The sequence below is a fragment of the Pantherophis guttatus genome, chromosome 2, assembly GCF_059756535.1.
Source record: "Pantherophis guttatus breed Tessera chromosome 2, ASM5975653v1, whole genome shotgun sequence".
Lineage (NCBI taxonomy): Eukaryota > Metazoa > Chordata > Lepidosauria > Squamata > Colubridae > Pantherophis > Pantherophis guttatus.
Genome location: NC_142064.1, coordinates 95,091,627 through 95,108,487, shown reverse-complemented (window position 1 = coordinate 95,108,487; position 16,861 = coordinate 95,091,627). Strand labels below are relative to the sequence as shown.

The window sequence follows — 16,861 nt, the reverse complement described above, 5'->3', positions numbered from 1 at the left end:
GTCTGCAAGGAATATAAATCCTTCCATTCCCCACTATCCTGTCAGAGCTGAAGAAACTTCTTCGATAAGAAGTGAAATGTCTCCAAAAGAAAAAACCAGAAAGTCCAGTTGCCTCCTGAAAAAGCACCTTTGGGTCATGGTTGACCCAAAGGTCAACCTCTACAGACACACCTATTGTGTTCTATGTATAAAGAGTCAGATATAACCTGTATCATTTCTTCTCTCAAGTACCATATACAGGTAATCCTTGATGTACAATTGAGCCCAAAATTCTGTTGCTAAGCAAGACATTTGTTAAGTGAGTTTTGCCCCGTTTTATGGCCTTTCTTGCACAGTTGTTAAGTGAATCTGACTTCCCCATTGACTTTCCTTGCGAAAGGTGATCACATGACCCCAGGACACTACAACCCTCATAAATATGTGTCATTTGTCAAGCATCTGAATGAACACATGACCATGGGAATGCTTTAACAGCCATAAGTGTGAAAAACGTTCACAGGTCACTTTTTTCAATGCTGTTGTAATTTCAGTCACTAAACAAACTGTTGTAAGTTGAGGACTATCTGTATTGTTGTAAAGTGTACAAAGTTGTAACGATTGGTTGATCATACTGCTTCTATAACAGGCAATAAACACCAGAACTGATACTGACATATATAATATCTATACAGTTGCAATGTCCCAGGGCCATGTGATCACTTTTTGCAACCTTCTGTCAAGCAAAGTCAATGTGGAAGCCAGATTCACTTAACAACCATGTTACTAGCTTAGTAACTGCAGTGATTCACTTAGCAACTGTGGAAAAGTCGTAAAATGGAGCAAAACTCTCTTAACAACTGTCTTACTCCTCACCAGAAATTTTGGCCTCAATTATGGTCGTATATTGAGGACTACTTGTATATATAAAAAATCACTCCTCCTTTCTAGCTGTTACCTTTTAGAAAAAAAATTAAATCGGACGCTCTCACCAAAAAAACAATGGTCAGAATATTCTTTAGGATTAAATTTAAACAAGCCATGTATAACTAAGAAAATACGGGGCACACTCCCATCAGGTCAAAGAGCAATAAACATTCATATTATTAGAGAGTTCGGATGCAGTTACTTGCTAGGAAGAGATACTAAGGTCAAACTGTTACCAAGTAATCGTTTAACTTGCATCCTGCTTTATCACAGAAACAGATAGCAGTTTGTTTGCACACACAGCACCTTTTTGGTCAGAAAAGTTCATGACAACTGAAAGCTGCTTTAGAACGTATGCACATAAGCAGAGGTGGGTTTCAGCAGGTTCTGACCAGTTCTGGAGAACCGGTAGCGGAAATTTTGAGTAGTTCGGAGAACCGGTAAATACCACCTCTGACTGGCCCCGCCCCCATCTATTCTCTGCCTCCTGAGTCCCAGCTGATCGGAAGGAAATGGGGATTTTGCATTAACCTTCCCCTAGGGTGGGGTGGGAATGGAGATTTTACAGTATCCTTCCCCTGCCATGCCCACCAAGCCATGCTATGCCCACCAAGCCACACCCAGAGAATCGGTAGTAAAAAAATTTGAAACCCACCACTGCACATAAGCAAGTATTATTATATGGATGATAATGCATGTGGGGTATTATACTACTGTTCTAGACTGTTCTGATAACCCCCAAAACAATCAGCAGCAAGTTATTCAAGAAGTACCATTCATACTTGAATAATGGATCAAACTAAGCAGCATTCTTTAAATACACTCATCTCAACAGTACCAAATCTTATCTTGCAACTTATATATTTAATTGTGTGAGCTTTTCCAAGGAAGGAAAGCTATTTGCTTTAGTTCTGATTTACATATCGCTGCTATTAATTACCTGGTTTTTCCCAATTTACAGGATGGCACGTACATGCAGATTTAACAATTTACTCACTCAGAAAGAATGTTCCTGATCCCAGGTGTGGCTATTTGTAAGGCCAAGCTTAAAACACACAAACACACACACATACACACACACACAAAGAGAGTACCCAATGCTTTTCTTTAGTACTCAATTTTAGAATAGAAATTGGATTTAACAGAATTGCCAAATAAGACTCTGTCAAGAGGCACTTTCTGCTACTGCTTCTTTAAAAAGCAATGAAAACATAACAAAACAGGGGACAGACCAGATTTTATCTTCAAGGTGACAATGCTTTGCTGTTTTTTAGGAAGAAGAGCAGAAAAACTACTATGAAGACTATATTAAGTATAGTAAGCATTCTACAACAATATATTACAAAACAAATTTGCAGTTAAGCCTTTAGGCTAGCTTCTTATGAATCCTTTCTGTCTTTGGACAATACAAGGAATCACATGATGTAAATTATGTCTGCTTATTTTACAGTCTTGGCAGCAATTTCCACTTCATTTTTGGCTCTAGGTGTGCAAACCGGTACAAGGTACAAGGCGACACCCACTCTTGGGCATCTAAGTTAACTTTGTAGTATCTTTTCTTACAGATCCTATTGTACACTCCACGCAAAATTTAGGGACATGCTAAGTGTTCTGTGCATTAAAAAGCTAGTTTCAGGGAGACAGAAATGTACATGTATGAAGTGAAGTGTTTTAGGAAACGAAAGCAGGAAAAACCTAATTAATTGTGGCAGTGAAAAGCATTGGCTAAGGAAAGGTAGGAAAGAAAGGACTCACAGACCATGTGGTGAAGGATGGGAGAGACTGACAATATGCATTATTAGGCTTCTCCTACCCATTTGATAAGTTCTCTATTTTTTTCTAGCTGAAATAGTTTCACTTCTGCCAAACTACAGCCAATTTAAAACAATTCAGTATAATCTCAAAACACAATGCGTTTCTTTCAGGTTTGGAACTAAACATATTTTCCATTTTTGCACATTCCCAACATAAATTTAAATTTTAAAAAACTGTAATGGAGTTTGAAGAGCAGTTAATCCAACACCCACTACAATTCAGGATCTGCAATACAGTATTCTCAATAGTTACAAATTGTATTTTCTTTGAAAATACTTCCCACATAACTAATCACATCTAAGGGATTCATAATTTCAGAATATATTGGGGACACAAAAACAGGTTTACTTTGCTGGATGTCAGATGATAATTTGCATCTACAGATATCACCTACTTAATATCAGAGCTTAATTTAAACAAAACACTTAACAAACCTTAATATTCAGTAAGAACTGAAGAGCTTTCTGTGTATATATCACACATACTTATGCCTTCTAAGCAACCTTGAAAAAGTAAGAACTAACAATCTTAAAAAAATAATAAAAAGAAACCAGCTAAATTTTTTACACCATTCACTATAACTCTTCGTATCTTTTTATTCTTCCAAATCATTTTTGCTTCTATCATGGACATACACTGCTTCATTTTTCTTTAAACTTTTTTTTCTGACTTTTTGAGGATCTCATCAATATTATTCAACTATGACTTCCTTGTTCTTCCCATTCCTATTAAATCATTCACTGTTTCTTCATATATTTGTTGTGTAATTTAATTCTTAATCATTTTCTATGTGACCAAACTATCGGTAATACTATTTCTTCCACACTGGTCACTTACTTGCATATAATTGCACTTATATACATAACCTCACCTGCTGGCTATTTGAAGGACTGCCTCTTTCTAGTTACATCTACCCAGCCCATTAGAACTGAAAGACAAGGTATGTTCCCATCTATTAAGGAAGTATGTGTAGCGCAGTGATGGCTAACCTTTTCCGGACTGAATGCCCAAAGCACATCAGTGTGCTCAAATGCGCATGCGCATCCAAACTCCCAAAATGCAATGTGCGAGCGCTCCCCGCGCACACACACACACTCATGTGCATCCCTGCATGCTCCCTGCCCCCCCCCCGTGGATGCACACACACCCACAACATGTGCCCCAGCCCTGGCCCCTGAGCACATGCCCTGCTCCTTGAGCATGTGTGGCAGAGACCCGAAGACCAGCTGGCTGCCGGGAGGTATGCACACATGCGCAGCAGAGCTGAACTGGGGTGACGGCTCACGTGCCATCAGAAAGGGCACTGCGTGCCACCTCTGGCACATGTGCCATAGGTTCACCATCACGGGTCTAGTGGGACCAAGGAAAAGAGCCTTCTCTGTGGTGGCTCCCTCCATTTGAAATTCAATCCCCTTGGAGATAAGATTGGCCCCCACATTGATATTTGATTTGGAAGGCCCTGAGGAGATTATTCGGTCAGCAAGCCTAGGGACCACAGGGGGATATAGACTGATTAAGTGGCCAATCTGACTGTGTATCTGCTGCTGCTGGGGTGGGGAAGGGGGTGGGTGGGTTATGGTTTCTTAATTTATGAAATTTTAGTGTTGTAAGCCACCTAGAGTTACAGTGAGTTGGGCAGCCATATAAATAAAAATATAACAGCGGAAAAAGTGCACTTGTGAACTATCGTTTTTGCTTTTATGACATTCATTCATCCCTTGCAACAGACCTTAAATTACCATAACCTTTCTAACAGCATTTGTATATCCTATCATAGTTAACCTGGCATTCTACACAAATATACTTACTTGTTCATTAACTTCCAAAACAACTTTAAGCTTACATCTAAATTGTTCTGCATTTTTTTTCTGCCTCTTTTATTCGTAACTCTTTCTTGCTCTCTATTGATTACATTACTTAAAACTACCTTTCTTTCTATATATAATATCTGGATGGGACAAAACAAGTTGAAGTAAAAGCCAAAAAAAACAAAGCTGCTATTTGTTCACCTGGATTCCTAAATATCTCAAGAGCAGAACAGTAACTTGGAGGTCCTCTTGAATTCATTACTACACCAGTCGATAGGTGAAAGTCATGGCCACGGAGATCTTTGCCCAACTCTGCCTCGTGTACTAGTTGTGGACCAATCTGGAAAAAAAGGCCCTTGCAACCCTAATTTATACTCCATCTGAACTGTTACCATGTATACAACATGAGTTGCACCCTTGAAGATGACTAAGAATCTTCAACTGGTCCAGCATGCCGTGGCCCATTACCCTACAGCTTCAGACCTTGCACTTGCCCTCTATGAGCTTCCAAGGGCTGCTTTTGTTCCTAAAGTTCTTCAAGTCTTGGTACCAGAGTACCTTCTCCATCTGATTTTGACCCACTTGAATCAGATTCTTTTCATTTTGCTCCAAGATTTCAGTCCTTTTCCTTACATCCACTTTGTTTGGAGATTAATCTTCGAGTGGTTTTTTCCTAAAGGACTAATAATTTATCTTCCTGAAAATGTTCACTTTCACGCTTCTTTCTTTCCCTCCTTTCATTTTCTGTCATATGCTGTTTTCCAAGATTCATTCTCAGTGCTACCACTAACCCACATTCAAAGCCACACGATGTTCGTACCCTTCAACAATTTTAAAGGTCTTTCATCATAAACAATTAATCATGCTTTCATATGCATAGTCATTCCTCTGTCATGTGTACATACAGACACATGCTTAAGCCACATATTTGAAACAAACAGATATAAGTCATTACTTATCAGTCATAGCTTGGGTCTCTGAATGACCAAGTACCTTTTATTGTACTCTCACATTTTGTTTCCAAGTATCCATTCGTGCCATATAACAGATTTTCTCCCTCCCTACACCCCATCATTCAGAATGTTTCCTAATTTTTCCTACAACTCGTCTCTAGTTCTTCTATCATCAACAGTGACTGAAGTATAACATCTCCAACTTCTGAACTTTCATATGTACCTGTAACAATCTAAATGATACTTTCTGACATACTCTTTAGACCATTTGTTCACATTTAAATCTACACTTTTATTTACTTGCAGGAAGTTATCAAGTTTACTCAACAAGGCATTTCATTACGTTTCATTTGTTGATTTGTGGTCTTTACTATCTACTCTTCTTACACGTTGAATCACAATCTTTGATTCAACTCTTGACTGCAGACTGCAGTCATCACCACCCACTAACCTTCATACATTTGCCCAATTGAGGCTTTTAAGGTCTATTTTAATAGGCTAGAGAAATATAGACTAAATTATCAGATTTAATCAAACTTATGCCAGATGCTGCATTTCCTGTTAAGTGTTTGGACAGTATTGGTCAGCCCTGGCACATTTGGGCTGGCATCCAACAAACACAACCAAAGTTCAATTCTATCCCATACAGGCTAATGTTTCTCAATCTCCACTGTACAGGCCACATTAACAAGACAACAACCAGTTGCCCATCTCACCAATTAGATGGTCTGGGCAGTGTACCGGTAGTCCTCGAATTGCAACAGTTCATTTACTGACAGTTCAAAGTTACAACAGCACTGAAAAAAGAGACATGACCATTTTTTCATACTTATGCCAGTTGTAGCATCCCCATGGTCACCTGACTCATATTTATGATGGCTGCAGTGTCCCATAGTCACATGACTTCCATTTGTGACTTCTGACAAGCGAAGTCAATGGGGAAGCCTGATTTACTTAACAACTGTGTTATAATTTAACAGCTGCAGTGATTCACTTAACAACTGTGGCAAGAAAGGTCGTAAAATGGGGCAAATTTCACTTAGTAGCTGTCTCACTTAGAAAAAGAAATTTTGGGGCTCAATTGTGGTCGTAAGTCGAAGACTACCTGTACTGATACGCATTCAGTATACTGACGCTGCATAATGAGATCCTTCACTTCTAAAGTTTTTTAAAAGTAGAGAAATTCCAAGAAAATTATTAGGGTGGAGGGGGTTTTGAGAGGGAGGGCAGTCCATTCAATTTTAAGCGGCTGTTGATCTTAACCTTAAGTACTAAAAGCAACTTTTATTCAGAAGGTCAAATTTAAGGAGATAATAAAGTTATTTGTTCGCAGCATATTTGTGAGAACAGCCTAATTCCTTGTCAAAGTGGTGACAGATAAAATAATATTGTGACAGGGTTAAGAACAAACAAAAAAAGTTGCAATAGACTGAGGAATGGTTCTGAATGCAAGGGAAAATAATGCTGGTTTTTTTCACCTAAGCTTATTTGAAGAGAATGAGGGTAAGAGAAAGTATAACAATTTACTCCCAAAGCAGACCCAACTGGTCGGAAAAAAAATGGGAAAGAAATTATTACAAACTAGAGCATCATAAATTTTTCAAGACTACTTATTTGCTTTTTCTGGACTGAAGCTAGAGGTGACACCAATATATGTCTGAATGCTCCCAGGAAAAACTCCAGCACATAGAAAATTAGTTGTCAGGAATCAAACGTTCAGCATAGCTTCTTTCTTCAACTAGCTTTCTCTAGACAGGGAATTTTAGAACGATGACTACATTTCAAAAGCAGTTCTGTAGAATTTCCAGCTGTTGTGCTTCAGAAGGCTATTTGGGAAGACGTGTCTGAATGCCATCACCCATATAGACCAGTGGTGAAATGTAAATTGTTTTACTACCGGTTCTGTGGGCATGGTTTGGTGGAGGGGAGGTTAATATGACTGAGTGGGCATGGCCAACTTTTTTTTTTTTTTTAAACCATTTTTCTACAATCTCTTCGGCTGAAGAGGTTGTTTAAAAAATGCTTTTAAAGCCTCTGACGATCCCAGCTGACTTGGCAGATCGGCAGAGGCTTTTTCTTTTTTTTTTAAGCCTCTGACGATCGCAGCTGACTTGCCTGATCAGCAGAGGCTTTGTTTTTACTTTTAAAAGCATTTTTTCTATAACCTCTTCAGCCGAAGAGGTTATAGAAAAAATGCTTTTAAAAATAAAAAAAAGCCTCTGATGATTGCGCGGCTTAGCTGGACAATGGGGGAGGCAGGGATTTTTGCTACCGATTCTCCGGACCACCCGCCTCCATCGCTACCAGATCGGGCGATCTGGTCCAAACCAGGAGCATTTCACTTCTGATATAGACCCATAAAGAAGAATCCTGCATCAAAACGTAAATGCTGTTCCTAACCTATGTCTCTCTACCTCTGCAAATTTTCCATAAAAAAAGAAGACCATCATTATAGAGTAGGAGCAACATCCTCGGTAAATCTGTTCCTACCGTGTGCAGTTTATGTCGGACACGTAGAATCACTTAAAAACCTTTGCTGGAACATTTAAAAAAATAAAGTCATTTGGCTATAGTTTGAAATTTCAAATTTCACAGGTTTCCCGTCTCATTCCACAATTTTCTTCTGTAAAATGTGTAACCGACTCTTATTCATGTGTGCGCATTCATATGTTGCCTCTACTGTTATTTGCAGCTCAAGATCATATAGTAAAAGTTTAACCACTTTTTTTTTTTTAACCAACTGTACAAATTGTTCATCAGAACAGGATGATCATGTGTTAGATAAGAGGGAATAAAAGGGAGATAATTTTGCAGGGAAAATAACATTGTGAAAAAGATGATAGTAAAGGTTTTGCCCTAAATTCCAACTGTACTTTAAAGCTACTCTCTCTCACACACACACATACACACACACCTGTTTGTACTCGCAGCATCTGAGAAAACAGTGACTCATTTTTCTTAACTGCATAACTACTGGAGAACCTGTGCTCCTTGTTTTAAAGTTTAAGGTTTAAACAGGGAATAAATATGGCTTTTTTTTCCTTGACAGTAGAAAAAAGGAGGCTAGGGCATTCTTTAACCAAATGTTTTTCAGGCAATAGGAATAGTAATTTCATAGTGAAGAACAACTAGTTATTTAAATAAATTTTCTTGACTAAGCCAGCACATGCTAGTTTATGCAAAGAAGTTAGTTATGGAGCAAGGTGTGAGGATGTGACAAAATGATCAAGATTACATTAATATACTTTTCCTTAAGATATCATAGAATAGGTACTCTCCACTTAACTATCATTCGTTCAGTGACCATTTCAAATTACAATGGCACTGAAAAAGTGGCTTATGACCAGTTTACACACTTACAACATTGCAGCATTCCCTTGGTCACGTGATCAAAATTTAGGCACTTGGCAACTGGCATGTATTTATAACAGATGCACAGACCTGGGGTCACGTGATCACCACTTGCAACCTTTCCAGATGGCTACTGACAGCAAAGTCCATGGGGGGAAGCCAGATTACTGACTGCATGATTTACCTAACAACTGCAGTGATTCACTAAACAGCTGTGGCAAAAATGTCATAAAATGGGACAAAACTCACTTAACAACTGCTTTCCTTAGCAATGGAAATTTTGGGCTCCATTGTAGTCATAAGGTTAATAACTACCTGTATAGAGCAGTTTCATGCACATGCCTTTCAGAAATGAAATACAAGGAAAATTGAACTATGGCAAAACTAAATGGGAAGTAAGAATTTATTCTACATACTGCCTTCCTTTTGACTACCACAGAATCAAACAGAGCAGAATAAGTGCTGGTTTCTGAAATATAACCATTAGTGGCTGTACCAGGAGTTCAACTGAGAAGAAGTATGACAAGACTGATCTTCCCTTCTTTCCTCACCTACCATGTATTTCACTATGGCTGCATCAGTATCAGTTCTGAACACCAGAACCAAAACAGTATGTAGCGTATTTCTCGAAAAAGGAGGCCAGGTCTTATTTTCTTTTGACCCCGGAAAAAATGACTAGGCCTTCTTTTTGGAGGGTTCTAATTATTGACTCACCTCGCGGCAATGGCACTGACAGCCCCACCCAGCAGGAGTCCGCTCCTGGCCCACTTCTTCTGTGGCTGCTTGCCACCCCTCGCACGCATCACCCCAGCCTCCGTTTTCCCTTCAGATGCCTGCCGGAAGGCATCTGCAGGTGATAACAGAGCTCTGTTATCAGCTGCAGATGCCTTCCGGCAGGCATCTGAACACAAAACGGAGGCTGGGGCGATGCATGCGAGTGACGGCAAGTGGCCACAGAAGCGGCCGCAGAAGGCAAGGTAGGTGTCGGAATATGCGACGCCTGGTAAGTAGGGCAGCTCCACCCCCCATCCCCCCCAGCTTATTTTTTACCTGTGTGCCTCACCCTACCCCCTGCACTCTGGGGTGGGCGGGATCTTAATTAGGGCTAATTTTGTGGGTGTGGCTTAATTTGATTGCATGTGCTCAAAAACATGATAGGGCTTCTTTTTAAGGTGGGTCGTGTTTTTGGAGAAACACTGCAGAATGTTTCACATTGTCATAACGTTGGAGATGACAACCCAATGTTCAAGGATGAGTAATAAAGGCACCAAAACTCATAATTTAATTTACTTGGAAGATAAAAACTTTATACAAACAAGAACTTGAAGCTTCCATAGCAGCTCACTTTGCTTACCTTCACGTATCTGATGAAGTTAACCCATGCGTTATAATACTATTATACTGAAGGTTTTTCACATTGTATGTAGTTCTCTATCAGATGTATTACATGCCCTGTAATACAGAATTCTCTAGACTCTGCAATTTGAGATACAATATCAATAATCCATGATTATAATAGCAAAATAACAAAATCAAACACAGCCTATCTAAAATGCAAAGACAAAACCTAAGCCACTAGCAGGGTACAAAAGTTAATTCCACATGCCAAGAAATGAAAAAAAAAATACTCATAAAAGTCTTGAGAATACTGAAATACTTAAAATGCCTAAGATAATGGGAAAGGGTTAGCCTAGAACTGCAAAGACAGGAATGTGGTTGGATAGAAATATTTCCCTAGAAGACTTAAATAATAAAATTAGGCTATTTTTAATCTGAACAGAAAACTTTTATATTAAAAAGTATACACAGCTAGATAATACACCATACAGATTAGACCATAGGTTTCCACATGCTTACTAGAAATTGTTCAATCAGAGCACCAGTACAAATGGATCACATTACTCCCTACCTCCGACTGGAAAGCACAATTGTTATTTGAATATTCAAAGAAGTAGTCTTAGGTTTGCACAGGGCTATGGGGACCAACAGCCTTTTGTGCCCCATTAACTTTCCATGCACCCTAAAACATGCCCAGGAATCCTTGGAACTTCCTTAACAGTAAAGTTGATAAAGAAATGGAAAAGAAGTTTAAAATTAAGTCATTTCCACCATCACCACAATATTCATTAACTTCATTTAAACAATGTATCTGACAAATTCCAGCAAACTATACTTTTCAGGTCTAGGTTTCTAAAGTATATATGCAGTGCACAAATCACACACATGCAACAGGTCCATGCATTATGGGGTATAAAATACATTTTTAAAAAAATCTAATATAGAAGCTTCAATTAAACAAAGCAGCTGGGACATTTAAATTGGCCTTTTTTTGAACAGCAAGATTCCCTTCCCCACTTTCCTTCTGTTCAATTGTGTCCAATTTTTGAAGACTGCCTGGGACAAGTCCCTGCAGTTTTCTTGGCAAGGTTTTACAGAAGTAATTTGCCACTGTCTTCTTCCCAAGGCTGAGAAAAAGTGATTGTCCCAAGGTCACCCAGCTGGCTTTGTATCTATGGCAGGACTAAAACTCGTGGTCTCCCAGTTTCTAGCCTGATGCCTTAGCCACTATATAAACAGGCTTTTTGTAAAAAAAATGTCTTGTTTATTAGTAAGACCTTCAACACTACAAACATCTTAGTCAAACAGGACACCAGAGTTTGGAGCAAAGTTTCTAAATAAGGATAGTAGAAAACCTGGATGAGAATGTTAGCATTTTAATAAATACTACAATTATAATCAGATTATGCAAATTCAGAAAAGGGGGAGGAGGAGGATGCAGTGTGTGTGTACATATGTATTGTATAAAATGTCTTCAAGAATAAGTTGCAATGCTGTATGAAATTAAGCACACCTATAAATGAATAAACCCAATTCTTACTAGTTTCACATTATACTTTTCCATGCAGGATTATATTTGTTAAACATAGTAAAATTTTTGAAACTAGATTATTACAGTATAGACAGTCTTAAGGGTTTTTTTTCCAGAGTGCTTGAAATTTACAGCAACTCATAAATTGGTTAGGAAGATTATGTATTTACTACCCCATTCTAACCATTACATTACCATAGCAACACAAAACTTAAATGCCAACCAACTGATTTTAACATAATCAGGAGGAACTCAGTTTGAAGCCACAAAAGTGTCTTTCTTCAGCAATCATACCTTATGACAAGAAGCACACCTCTAAAACTCAGAACATATTATTTAAAAGAAAATCATATTACTACTGAATTACCCAATACATATATCTACCATTTCCAGTACAGCCATTCCCCAGAAGCAAAACCAAGTGCATTCACGTAGACAAACATTTGAGGCCATGAACATTTTTAAAGTCCACACACTGGCACATAGAGGCGAACTACAAAGATAGTTACTGCTGCTATTGAGTCAAGAGTTCTGCAAATTAACTCAAGACTTCCAACAACTGTGCCACAACCTTAAACTGTGCCACAGCAGAGCTTTTGTCCTGCCTGATAAAACACAACCAATCACACTTTTTTTCTTTTTTTTTTCTTAAACACAGCTAAACTTGTAGGGCAAGCTTACCAGTTGAGCGGCAATGGGCACTGCTACACAAGTACGGCACTGATGGTGAACAAGCCCTTAGTCACTATGCAAAAGCAAGCAAGACTATTTCTCGCCATAATTTGGGGGCGGAAAGGTGGGGTGAGAAAGAAGACAAAATTAAGTGTAGTGGGGGGTTTTTTTTCCCAAATCAGGACGAGTTTCTTTTTCAGGGGGACACACACATCTCCTGCAAGGAAGAAGCCAATACTTCAATGTTGAAAGAGGGGGGGGAGGAGGAGGGAAGAGAGAGGAAGAGGAGTCCCGGGACAGGATTTTAAAAATACATTAGGATAGCTATGGTTGACTGGGGGAGGGAGAGCAGTGTAGTTACCCAAAAGGAGAAAGCAAAAAGTCTCCAACTCTGAATCAGAGAAATGACCACCCCGCCCCCTGGAAGTATTTGCTGCAGTCCCAGAAAGTTAAGAGAGGTGCCCTTGAAATCCACCTCCCCAAATTAGGATTTCCCCCCACCCCACCCCGCCCCAGGCTCAAAGGCAGAGGAGGAGGAAGAGGGAAGGGGGTCTGGCCCAAGACTTCCCCCCCCCACACACACACACCAGCCCCTCCTCTCGATCAAGGAGGGGGGGGCAGGCGCCCACTGCCGCCACCCAGGAGGTGGGGGGCTCCTCTCGCAAAGACCTCCACCACCCACCAACTCCTTTGGCCCAACCGCGGGAGGGAACCCGCCCCTGTGGGGCCTCCGTGGTAGATCTGGGGGAGAAGAGGAGGAGGAGGAGGAAGGCAGGGAAGGGGGGGGCAGAGAAGCAAGGAGGCAGCCCAAAGGAGAAAGACACTGACCTGGCTGGGGGAGGAGGAGGAAGAGGAGGAGGAGGAGGAAGAAGCAGCAGCGGCGGCGGCAGCAGCAGCAGCAGCAACGAGGACGGCGCCGGCCACGCGGGTGGATGACGAGGGAGGGAGCCCGCTCCCCTTTAAGACTCTCGAAGAGACCGGGGGTGGGGGGGATTTAAAAAAAAAAAAACCAAACGAAAACGAGAACCAGGAGAAGGTTAGAAGGGGAAAAAAATTATTCCGGTCGGGAGTTAGTACAACAAAGAGGCGGAAATAGCCGAACCGAGCCGAACGCGCCCGAGCGGGGGCGCCCAGAGCATGCGCGCTTGGGCCAATCCGAGCGCGCCGCCCCCCCCCACTCCACCACCACCACCACCACTATTACCAACGCGGCTGGGTCTGCTCAGCAGCGGCCAAGTCCTTCAGACCTCGGCGGCGGCCCCAAAGCAGAACGGAGGGGAGGGGGGGTTGGCGGGAGGTGGAACGGCAGAGCGCGAGCGGGAGGACTGACGGCGGGGAGGGGGGGCTCGCCAGAAGTGGGAAGAGCAACGGCGGCCCCCAGCAGCGTCCGCCGAAGGAAACGGGGAGGAAGAAACACCCCCCCACACACCCCTGCCCCTCTCACCTCGTGCGCGTTCCACACCTTCCGTTCCCATGACAACGGGTTGCTACTTCTGGCCCGGGTCGTGGCTTTCTCCTCGCCCCTCACTCGGGGTATGTGGGATGGCGGTCGGGTGCAATCCTACAGGTGGCTCGGTGTGTGGCGGGCGCCCTGAGTACTTCCTCGCCCTTGACCGCTCCTGCTGCTGCTGCTACCGCCGCACTTGGCTTTGCGCTTATTAAAACGGCGGCGGCAACCCCAAAAAAACAAAACAGGTCGCCTTGCAGCAGCGTGTGAATCCAAACTTGCAGCACCGCCTTGTTGAATGAAACACCTTATAGCCTCGAGGAGGAGAGGGGGTGGGTGCGGCGGAATCAATAATCTTTTAAGAAATGCGTGACCAAGCTATCTATCCAGCTCAGGCTCGTGTAATCACAATTAAAAGATTTGATAAATTGAAAGTTTGAAGTTTTGGTGGGTTTTTACAAATGCGGGGGGAGGGAGATACTGCACACCATGTAGGGTAAGTGCAATTGGTTATCACCCCCTCCGAGTGCTAAATAAGGTGGCAGTCCGAGTTCATATAAGTTTGTGCCACGCTGTAGATAGGGGCACTGTCCCAAAAGTACTAGGTATTCTTGGGTAAGACTCGCGTGGATGGTTCACGCAGCAGCTAATGCAAAGCTAATTGTAACACTAAATAAAATCTGGTGTGCTGACAGAGAAACCTGGACTAGCCCAGAGAAACACCCCAAGGGATAAAGATACAGAACAGAATAGTTAAAATGATGATCAGCGTGGTCCTGCTAATGGTTTAGTAACAGTCAGGGCTCCGGTTCAAGAAATTCCCCTATCACAATTTCACAAGGTAGAGAAATTAAAATTATTCTTGGCCGCTTGGGTAACCCTCCTATCATTATCATGGAGAACCTAGAATATGGCTTGAATTTCTAATAGTATCCTAATAGATATCTCCTTTTCTGCCTGTCGGGGTCACTGCAACTCTGACTCTTTAAAAGTCTGACTCTTTTAAGAACTTTTTTAATTTACTTTTTTTTTTAAAGGGGAAAAAAGGAAATTGGTAAGCTTTTAAAGCAAAAACACTAATTCTGGTGTTATCTTGATTTTTAAAGCCTCTAAGACCTGCATTGTCTCTAGAGGCATTTGTGGATGGGCAGGTAAGTAATAAACCTCTGAGAGGAGAGATGCAGCGAGTATTTTCATCAGCTTGCTTCTTAATAAATGAATGCTTTGTAACTTCACAATAATCTTTGGTGAGAGCATCTGCAACGTTTCCTCAAAAGTCCAATGGTTCCAAAGTGGTGGTGGTCTATGGATTATAATGTAACCATCATTGGGTCTTGGGACACCAACATCTGTATGGGAATCGTACAAATTACAACTCAACTATTAAAAGTCTACACTACAGCATGGGACTATATCTCTGGTTCATGTTGGAATTTACAAAGGACAACAGATATGGTAAATTAGGAATAAAATTCATAATGCAGAGAAAAGCACACTGCAGAAAATAGTTTATTTCAGAACACTTCCAAGAACTAAAACCCACCGCTGACAACTTCTGCGAATACTTCTCTTGAAACACTGGTAGCATTGTTAGAGTGGCTGTGTCCCTATGTTCATCTCTGCTGGTCAGCTGAACTGATTTATTTCAAGTTCATCCTTGATGTATCAGAAAACACTGCAAATCTGATTTTCATTCAAAATACTACAGCTGCTTGAGAGCTTGTATCTCATCCGTCTCTGGAACTGAGCAGAAGGATGGTTCCATTTTGCTTTTTCACCTTCCCACAGAGTAACAACTGTAATTTTTAGAAATTCCCAAACACAAATCACAGTGCAGAGAAGGACAGGCACTACCAGTTGGGTACTATTTTTATCTAATTGGGTAGGTTAGAAGGACCAACCATTTGGCTCATGGGGGATTCTCAACAATTCTAGGTCAGCTATCGTGAGGGCAAATATAGGTATGGTATTTTTGGGAAATGAAAGCAATAGCCATATGAAAGAACTTTGTTTAAATACCTCATAGGAACATCATAATGGAATATTACACATAAACTAGACCTGTGCAGTCCTTGGAACTGATTTCAGCAAGATGCTTCAGAATATGGGTACAAAAATAATACCTTTCTCAACTCTTTTAAGCCATATGTAGCTGACGTGTGATCCTAGGAAGAAGTAGAGCTGCTTTAGAGAGTTGTACATAGGTGCTATGTTCACAATCCTGCTCACTTGGATGCAGCTATTTGGCAGCATATTTAAAACACTGAACAGCTGTAACAAACACCCAGTGGCGAAATCCATTTTTTTTAACTACCGGTTCTGTGGGCGTGGCTTGGGCGTGGTGTGGCTTGGTAGTCGTGGCAGGGGAAGGATACTGCAAAATCTCCATTCCCACCCCACTCCAGGGGAAGGATACTGCAAAATCCCCCATTCCCTCCCCACTCCTGGAAGAAGGATATTGCAAAATCTCCATTCCCACCCCACTCTGGGGCCAGCCAGAGGTGGTATTTACCGGTTCTCCAAACTGCTCAAAATTTCCGTTACCGGTTCTCCAGAACTTGCTGGATTTCACCCCTGCAAACACCCCAAAGCAACCCTTCATGTTCAACTGGGTGTGGTAGAGCATACTATTTCCTCCCACCCTCCAAAAAAATGAACTTTGTTGTACAGCTGGTACATCCTCCTCCTTCCTACTCATCAAATGCTCATGATCATTTTTATCTTGCAGGATTAGCCTGGATACATGGAGCAAAGCAAATAGTTATCCATACCCAGTGGTGGGATTCAAATAATTTAACAACCGGTTCTCTGCCCTGATGATTTCTTCCAACAACCAGTTCACCAAACTGTTCAGAAAGTTAACAACCGGTTCTCCCAAACTGGTGCGAACTAGCTGAATCCCATCACTGTCCATACCCATATTTGCACAACATCTGGCATGAAGCATGCACACACATCACTACATAGGGAAAGGTTTTTGAGACATGAGCATTTCTATGTGACTTCTTCACTTTTTCTTTCATACCCTTACAAACATCATAGA

The 16,861-nt window shown here is 41.3% G+C and overlaps 1 protein-coding gene across 3 annotated transcripts in view; it reads right to left on the bottom strand.

Moving 5' to 3' along the window:
* PCGF3 (polycomb group ring finger 3) overlaps positions 1-13,818 on the bottom strand; it is a 62,277-nt gene extending 48,459 nt beyond the window's left edge. Inside the window, exons 1-2 of one of the 3 annotated variants that reach the window (XM_034410733.3) lie at positions 13,200-13,525; positions 10,185-10,306 (exon numbers count right to left, since the gene is read on the bottom strand). The gene's annotated coding sequence lies outside the window, so the exon portion shown is untranslated. Of the gene's footprint in view, positions 1-10,184; positions 10,307-12,380; positions 12,589-13,199 lie in introns of all 3 variants that reach the window. The other 2 variants (XM_087886424.1, XM_060690368.2) reach the window with 2 other exon arrangements.
* Between the last annotated feature and the right edge of the window lie 3,043 nt (positions 13,819-16,861).